This window comes from Panthera onca, chromosome D2 (genome assembly GCF_046562875.1).
Source record: "Panthera onca isolate mPanOnc1 chromosome D2, mPanOnc1 haplotype 2, whole genome shotgun sequence".
NCBI classification, from domain to species: Eukaryota; Metazoa; Chordata; class Mammalia; order Carnivora; family Felidae; genus Panthera; species Panthera onca.
This window is the reverse complement of record NC_138349.1, coordinates 76,098,078-76,105,736: the sequence shown is the minus strand read 5'-3', so window position 1 is coordinate 76,105,736 and position 7,659 is coordinate 76,098,078. Positions and strand designations below refer to the sequence as shown.

Below are 7,659 nucleotides of genomic sequence, written 5' to 3'. Positions count from 1 at the left end.
ATGTCATCAGCACAGAGCCCAACACTGGGCTCGGACCCATGAACATTGAGATCATGATTGAGCCAAAACCAAGAATAGGACACTCCACGACTGACTCCAGGCATCCCTGGAGATAATAATTTCCATCAAATAGTGCTTAGAAATCACTTCCTCCAAGAAGACATCCAACACTGGTTTAGGGTCTCCTCCTATGTGTTCCCAGAGCAACCTAGGCTCACCACTTTGCTCTTATAATACTGTATTATAATATTGATCTTGATTATATCTTCCACCCTAGACTATACAATTCTGGAGAGCCGGACTGGGCCCAATTTATTTTTTGTATCTTTTGTCTTCAACGCAGTGTCTGGCACATGGGAGTTGCTCGATAAATATTTGTTGTCATGAGGATTAAATGAGACCGTACAAAAGACCCAGTGGTATCTGCTTCAAATTGATGTTCAGATTATGATGGATGCTTTTGTTAACACCCGTTGTACCCAAGAAAGTGGGAGAATTTGTATGGCTGACAAGTAAAATGTCTCCATTCCTAGTAGGAAAATATAAGATTGCATACCTTGTAGCTTAGAGAAAAAGACCCTCGGGGGCAATTAGAGCCAAGGTCATGGTTCGCCTTTTCTGTTTTTATTATAATTTTGTTTGGCCCAGAACCCACCACACATTTGCTGTAGAACGAGTGCTGGCTGACTTCCAGAGGCCAACTGGGACATGAGCAGGCAAAAAGGAAGAGCCCCATTAACTGTAGTTCTTCACCCCAAATGGGGAGAACAGAAATGCAACCGGGGCCTATCTCTTCCCCCCTCAATGGGCCACCGTTGTTTTCCTCTGCTAATGTTTATGCCTGGTACAGTGTAGGGGCAAGAAGGCGGGCAGCGGGCCCAGTAATTCTGGGCAGTCTCGTGGCACAGGATTCACTGTATTCTTGGAGTTGCTCTTCTGCCTTATGTAAGTCATTCCTCCGTCAATTTCTGTATCTGTAAAAACACATGACTCACCTCACAGAGGCCAAGAAACTCAAAGACTTTGTGTTCTTGTCATTAAAGGGGAAGAGTTAAATCAAAAAGGCTGCCATAGACATACCTATCAGACCATTATTAGACCAGAGCTAAAGTCAAGACCAAAGCAAGCTTTGATTTCATTTCAAAGCATGGAGCGGGGGACCGAGTGCCAGAACTTTAAAGGTGCATGCTTTAAAATGAGGCTGCCCACCTCTATGACTTGGATTCAGATTCAAACATGTCCTGCCATAGGGACCCTGACTCCCCTACAAGTACATTCGGTAGGACTTGAACCTGCAACCTTGCCTCTCAATCCCCATGATTGAGCCAAGCGGTAGCGCATACTGATCGTGCTGACAGCCAGAGCGGGATTGGTATACCGACCATTTTGCTGACAAAATGGGGTACGTGGTCTGGAGAAGAAACTTTTTGATGATTTGTGAATGTATTTCCAGGAAAAGGATAACAAAGTATAACAAAACAAATATATATATTTTTTCAAGTTTATTTACTTATTTTGAGAGAGAGAGAGGGGGAGAGAAAGCGGGAGAGGGGCAGAGAGAGAGAGAGAGAGAGAGGGAGAGAGAGAATCCCAAGCAGGCTCAACACTGTCAGTGAAGAATCCCACGTGGGGCTGGAACTCATGAACCATGACATCATGACTTAAGCTGAAATCAAGAGTCGGATGCTTAACCAACTGAGCCACCGAAAACAAATATTAAACAGAACAAATATTAAACCAAACTTAGTTTTGCATTCAACAAGACTCTCTTTGAGAACAAATAATCAGGCTGCCATGAACTTCTTGAAGACTACTGTGTTTCATTTATTTTTAAATCTCTGTCTTTAAAGTATCCTTAAAATAGTTTGTACTTGAATACATGTTGACTGATTAATTAAGTATTCAAAATTGAGTATTCAATCAAACACTAGTTCTATTGTCTTTGCAGGGATGAAAGGGGACTAGAAGACATAGTCTTTGCCATCCGTGGAGGCAAGAGAGCAAACAAATTAAAAAAGCAAAGGGACATTGCACGAGTGAAAACAAATTTGCATTCACATAAAAATTATGCACTCTGGTAACATGAATCATTCATTTACTCTCTCATTTTTATCTCCCAACAAACATTTTGTAAGTACCTTCCTTTTTGAGACAACAAGGGAGCAGGCCATGTTAGCCTGAACTATGTTCAGAGTTCTTGAGTCTTCTCGGGCTTATGAAGCAATAAATGGACAATGATGTGGCCATTGGGTATGGCAAGTGTTGCTTTAGGGAAGCAAAGGAGACCACAGAGACCAAGGAGGACACTCACCCAGCCTGGGGGTGACAAAGGGTCAATTTCAACCACCAAAGAACACCTGCCTTTAGTCACAATATTTTCAAATATGAAGAGCAGAGGAGGGGGGTGGGGCAGCACAGTATTCTGGAAAAGGAACTTGCCCACGGCCTCGAGGACCTCGATAGTCACCAGGCAGGAAGTTTGATGGAAGGTTCAGATTCAGAGATTTAGGACAAAATTAATAATCATAACAAAGGCATTTTGTTACTCTGGAGAAAGGCAGTCTTGCTGTCATCAGTATCACCATAGCCTCTGCGCAGAGGAATAGAATTCTTCTTCAGTGCCTCCTTTACTTTTGTGGATTCCTGAAACCATAGCCAACCAGCCCCCTCCCAATTGCCCAAGCGCTCCCGTGTCGCCCCTTCTATCACAGGTAGGGTTCCCAAGAAGCAGGGGGCTTCTTGAGCAAGTGATTCATCGCGGAAGTATTCTTAGGAGAAGGGCAGTGGGGGGAGACAGATAGGACAAGCGGAAACCCAACCAGGGATGGGTCTTGACTGGAGGCTGGCTTCAAGCTCACCCCTCCAGGCAGCTCTGGAAACTGGAACTGCTCCATAGAGTGAGTCCCCCTTGGTGCGATGGGGCTGAACTTTTGCATCTCAGGCCAGACAGCATGGTGAGGGTGACAGAGACCCAGGGAAGCCTGGGCAAGGCATGGCTAGCATCTACTATGGGGGACACTACTAACCGCTGAGTTGAATCTTCAACAGGAGTATGCGATTCTGGAGTCATGGTTCTGGAAACCAGCCTGCACCAGATGTTTCTGGAGGGCTTGTTAAAAACAGATTGCTGGGCCCCACCTCCCAGAATTTCTGATTCAACCGGTGAGGTGTGAGGCCTGAAAATATGCATTTTTAACATGTTCCCAGATGATGTTGATGCCCCTGGTTGGGGTCTACACTACGAGAAGAACGGGTTTAGAGTCCCAGGAGTGGGTTGGGGCAGATGTAGAATTGGGGGCATTCTTTGGGTATGTCTTACAACATTTTTTTTTTTTAATTTTTTTTTTCAACGTTTTTTATTTTATTTTTGGGACAGAGAGAGACAGAGCATGAACTGGGGAGGGGCAGAGAGAGAGGGAGACACAGAATCGGAAACAGGCTCCAGGCTCCGAGCCATCAGCCCAGAGCCTGATGCGGGGCTCGAACTCACGGACCGCGAGATCGTGACCTGGCTGAAGTCGGACGCTTAACCGACTGCGCCACCCAGGCGCCCCTGTCTTACAACATTTTTAAGAGGGATTTTTGGTATTTTAGTTTACTACTAATGGGTGAAATGTTTTCTCTCTCTCTTTTTTTTTTTTTTTTTTTTTTTGCCTTATTGTGAGACTTATTTGGAAAGAGTATCTAAGTTTCCATAGCTCTCCATTACTGTCAAAAGAGAGTAAGAAATTTTGTGTTTATTTTTCTTGAGAACATATACTTGACATGTAATATTATATTAGTTTCAGGTGTATAACACAATGGTGCAATATTTGAATATATTACAAAATGATCACCACAATAGGTGTAGTCAGCATCTATTCTCACACAGTTACAAATTCTGTCTTCTTGTGATGAGAACTCCTCAGATCTGTTCTCTTAGCAACTTTCAAATGTACAATATGGTCTTATTAACTATAGCTACCATGTTATACATTATATCCCCATGACTTATTTATTTCATAACTGGACATTTGTACCTTTATTTTTTCAATGTTTTTAATTTTGAGAGAGAGAGAGAGAGCATGCACGTGAGGGTGCGAGCAGAGGAGGGGCAGAGAGAAGGGGGACAGAGGATCCCAAGCAGGCTCCGTGCTGACAGCACAGAGGTGGGTGTGGGGCTCAAAGTCATGAACTGTGAGATCATGACCTGAGCCAAAGTCCCTCACTTAACCAACTGAGCCACCCAGGCGCCCGTGGGAATTTGTACCTTTAGACCACCTTCACCCACTTTATCTGTTCCCCACCCCTGGCCTTTGGCAACCACCTATCTGTCTCTATATCAAAGAATTTGTTTTTTGTTTTGTCAGGTTTTTTATTTTTCAGATTCTACATGTAAGTAAGATCATATTGAATTTGCCTTTCTCCATCTGACTTGTTTCACTTAGCATGATGCCCTCAAGGATCATATATGCAGGAAATAGCAGGATTTCCTTCTTTTTAACGGCTGAATAATACTTCATTGTGTGTAATATATGTAACAATATATATTCCATTATGATATATATGATATATGATATGATAGATAGACATGTAGGTTGTTTACATGTCTTAGTTATTGTAAATAATGCTGCAGTAAACATAAGGGTGCAAATGTTGTTTTTGAGTTGGTGGTTTCATTTTATTGAGATAAGTATCCAGAAGTGGGATTGCTGGATCATGTGGTAATTCTATTTTTAATTTTTGGAGGAGCCTCCATATTGTTTGCCATAGTGGCTGCACCAATTTATCTCCCACCAACAGGGCACAGGGGTTTGCTTTCTCCACGTCCCTGCCAACCCTTGTTATTTCTCGTCTTCTTGATAACAGACATTCTAACAGGTGTGAGGTGATGTCTCATTGTGGTTTTGACTTGCATTTCCCTGAACACTAAACCTATTGGCCATCTGTATGTCTTCTTTGGGAAACTGTCTACTCAGTTCTTCTGCCCATTTTTAATCAGATTTTTTAAATTGAATTGTATGAGTTCTTTATATATTTGAGATATTTAACCCCTTATCAGATATACGATTTGCAGATATCTTCTCCCATTCTGTAGGTTATGTCTTCATTTTGTTGACGGTCCCTTTGCTGTGTGGTTAGTTTGATGTGGTCCCACTTGTTTACATTTGGTTTTTTTGCCTTTGCTTTCAAAGTCATATCCAAAAACTCATCTCCAAACCGATGTCACGGAACTTACTGCCTATGTTTTTTTCCTACAAGCGTTATGATTTCCGATCTTACAGTTAAGTCTTTACTCCATTTTAAGTTAATTTTGTGTGTGGTAGTAAGACAGTGGTTCAGTTTCATTCTTTTGCATGTGGCTGTGCAGTTTTCCCAGCACAATGTATTGAAGAGACCGTCATTTCCACAGTGTATAATCTTGCCTCCTGTGTCATAAATTAATTGATCATATATGTGTGGGTTTATGTGTTGGGTCTATTCCATTCCACTGATCTGTGTGTCTGTTTGTATGCTAATATTACACTGTTTGGATTACTATAGCTTTGTAATATAGTTTGAAATCATGAATGCAATGGCTCCAGCTTGGTTCTTCTTTCTCAAGATTGCTTTGACTGTTTGGGGTCTTTTGTGGTTTTATGGAAGCTTTTTTGTTCTATTTCTGTGAAAAAAATGCTATTGGAATTGTGATAGGGCTTGCTTTGGGTAGTATGGACATTTTAACGATATAAATTCTTCCAATCCTTGAGCATGAAACACCTTTTCATTTATTTGCGTCTTCTTCAATTTCTTTTGTCAGTGACTTAGTTTTCAGGGTACAGGTCTTTCGCCTCCTTGGTTAAATTTATTCCTAGGTGTTTTATTCTTTTTGGTGCAATTGTAAATGGGATTGTTTTCTTAATTCCTCTTTCTGATGCTTCATTATTAGTGTAAGAAACACAACTTATTTTTGTATATTGATTTTGTATCCTGCGACTTTACTGAATTTGCTTTTAGTTCTAACAGGTGTTGGGTTTTTTTTTTTTTTTGTGGCATCTTTAGGGTTTTTTAAAAATATATAATATGATGTCATCTGCAAATAGAGACAGTTTCACTTCTTCCTCTCTGCTTCGGATGCCTTTTTTTGTTTTTCTTGCTTAATTGCTCTGGCTGGCTAGGACTTCCAATACTATTTTTGAATTAAAGGGTCAAGAGTGGTCATCCTTGTCCCATGCCTGATCTTAGAGTAAAGTTTCAGATAAATTATATTTTCATGCAATATTTTCAAAAACTCGAATCGACAAACTATGGCCAATAGGCAGCCCCCTGTTTGTTTGTTTGTTTTTTTGTACATAAAGTTTTAACTTCCAATTTTAAGTGGAATTCTTGGTTACACTCTTATAACAGCAAGCCTATAAAAGAGTTCTAGAATATTTCCATTACTTCACTGATACACCAATAAGATGTTCATGTTCCTAGGATTATATATTTTTCTTTGAATGCCCCATTCAGGTCATCATTATCCAGCTTTGGAAAGAAATTCAGAAAATGTGACATTATACCAAATTTACAGAAAGAGCTTTCCCTAAGATGACTAACGGATAAAGTGAATCTTGGATCTATTCTCTAAAGTTACATAAGGAAGCGACATAAAATAAAGCTATATAATAATATTCTTTTAGCAGAGAAGTGTTTTCTAATATATTATTCAACCTTAGGAATTGCAAAGGGAAGTGAGTGAGACCCTCACGGCTTTCCTTGTCCCATAGATGCTGGATTCAATCATGGAGTGTTTACAGCACATGTGGGAGCGCCACTGTTATTCGCATGATTTGCACTCTCCTCCCTACTATGCTTAATCTAAAACGAGATATTTATAGAAATTGTGTGCACATCAAAATGGTGACATCCTGCTGTACTCAGCAACATTTATTCAGCTTTGAACGTTATTTAACGTATTTAACAGAAAAAACAAATTTTCTTAAAAAAATCTTTTTAATGTTTATTTTTGAGAGAGAGAGAGCGCGCGCGCGCAAGCGGGGGAGGGGCAGAGGAGAGAGAGAGACACACACAGAATCCGAAACAGGCTCCAGGCTCCGAGCTGTCGGCACAGAGCCCGATGCGGGGCTCGAACCCGTGAACTGTGAGATCATGACCTCAGCTGAAGTCGGACGCGTAACCCCTGAGCCACCCAGGCGCCCCAAAACAGATTTGCTTTATAAAGCTACCTGGAGGGGCGCCTGGGTGGCTCAGTCAGTGCTTTTGTGAGGAGTAAAGCTATCAATACGAGCAGAGCGCTTGGAATATACACAGCACAGAGCAAGGGCTCAGCAAGTCACAGCTATTATTAGCTATTAGAGATTGGCCACCCAAGCCTGGGGGCCGTCAGAACGCAATGGGAATGAGATTAACAAGCATGAAAGAGTAAATAACTAGCGGCGGGGGGGGGGGGTGGGTTAACTGCATCTATTTTTCTCTCATTCTAGCTGAGAACCAATGTGGGGGTTTCCCTCGGATCCACACTGGGCCCCGCTGCCCACTGCATTCCACACAGCCTCAAGGGTGGGGGTGATAACTCCCAAACCTAGAGCTCCAACCCTGATCTCTGGGCCCATGCCTCCTGGGTTCCCGCAAGCACCTCGGATTCAGGATTCAGCGTATCCCAGACCTCACGTGTCACCTCACTCCCTCCCGCTTGCC

At 41.9% G+C, this 7,659-nt stretch overlaps 1 long non-coding RNA gene across 1 annotated transcript; it reads left to right on the top strand.

Annotated features, from left to right (window-relative positions):
• Positions 1 to 3,712: 3,712 nt before the first annotated feature.
• On the top strand, positions 3,713 to 6,632 carry LOC132685502 (uncharacterized). The gene is made up of 2 exons (XR_009613149.3): positions 3,713 to 4,374; positions 6,472 to 6,632. It is a non-coding gene; the product is annotated as an uncharacterized LOC132685502 (long non-coding RNA).
• The last annotated feature ends 1,027 nt before the right edge of the window (positions 6,633 to 7,659 follow it).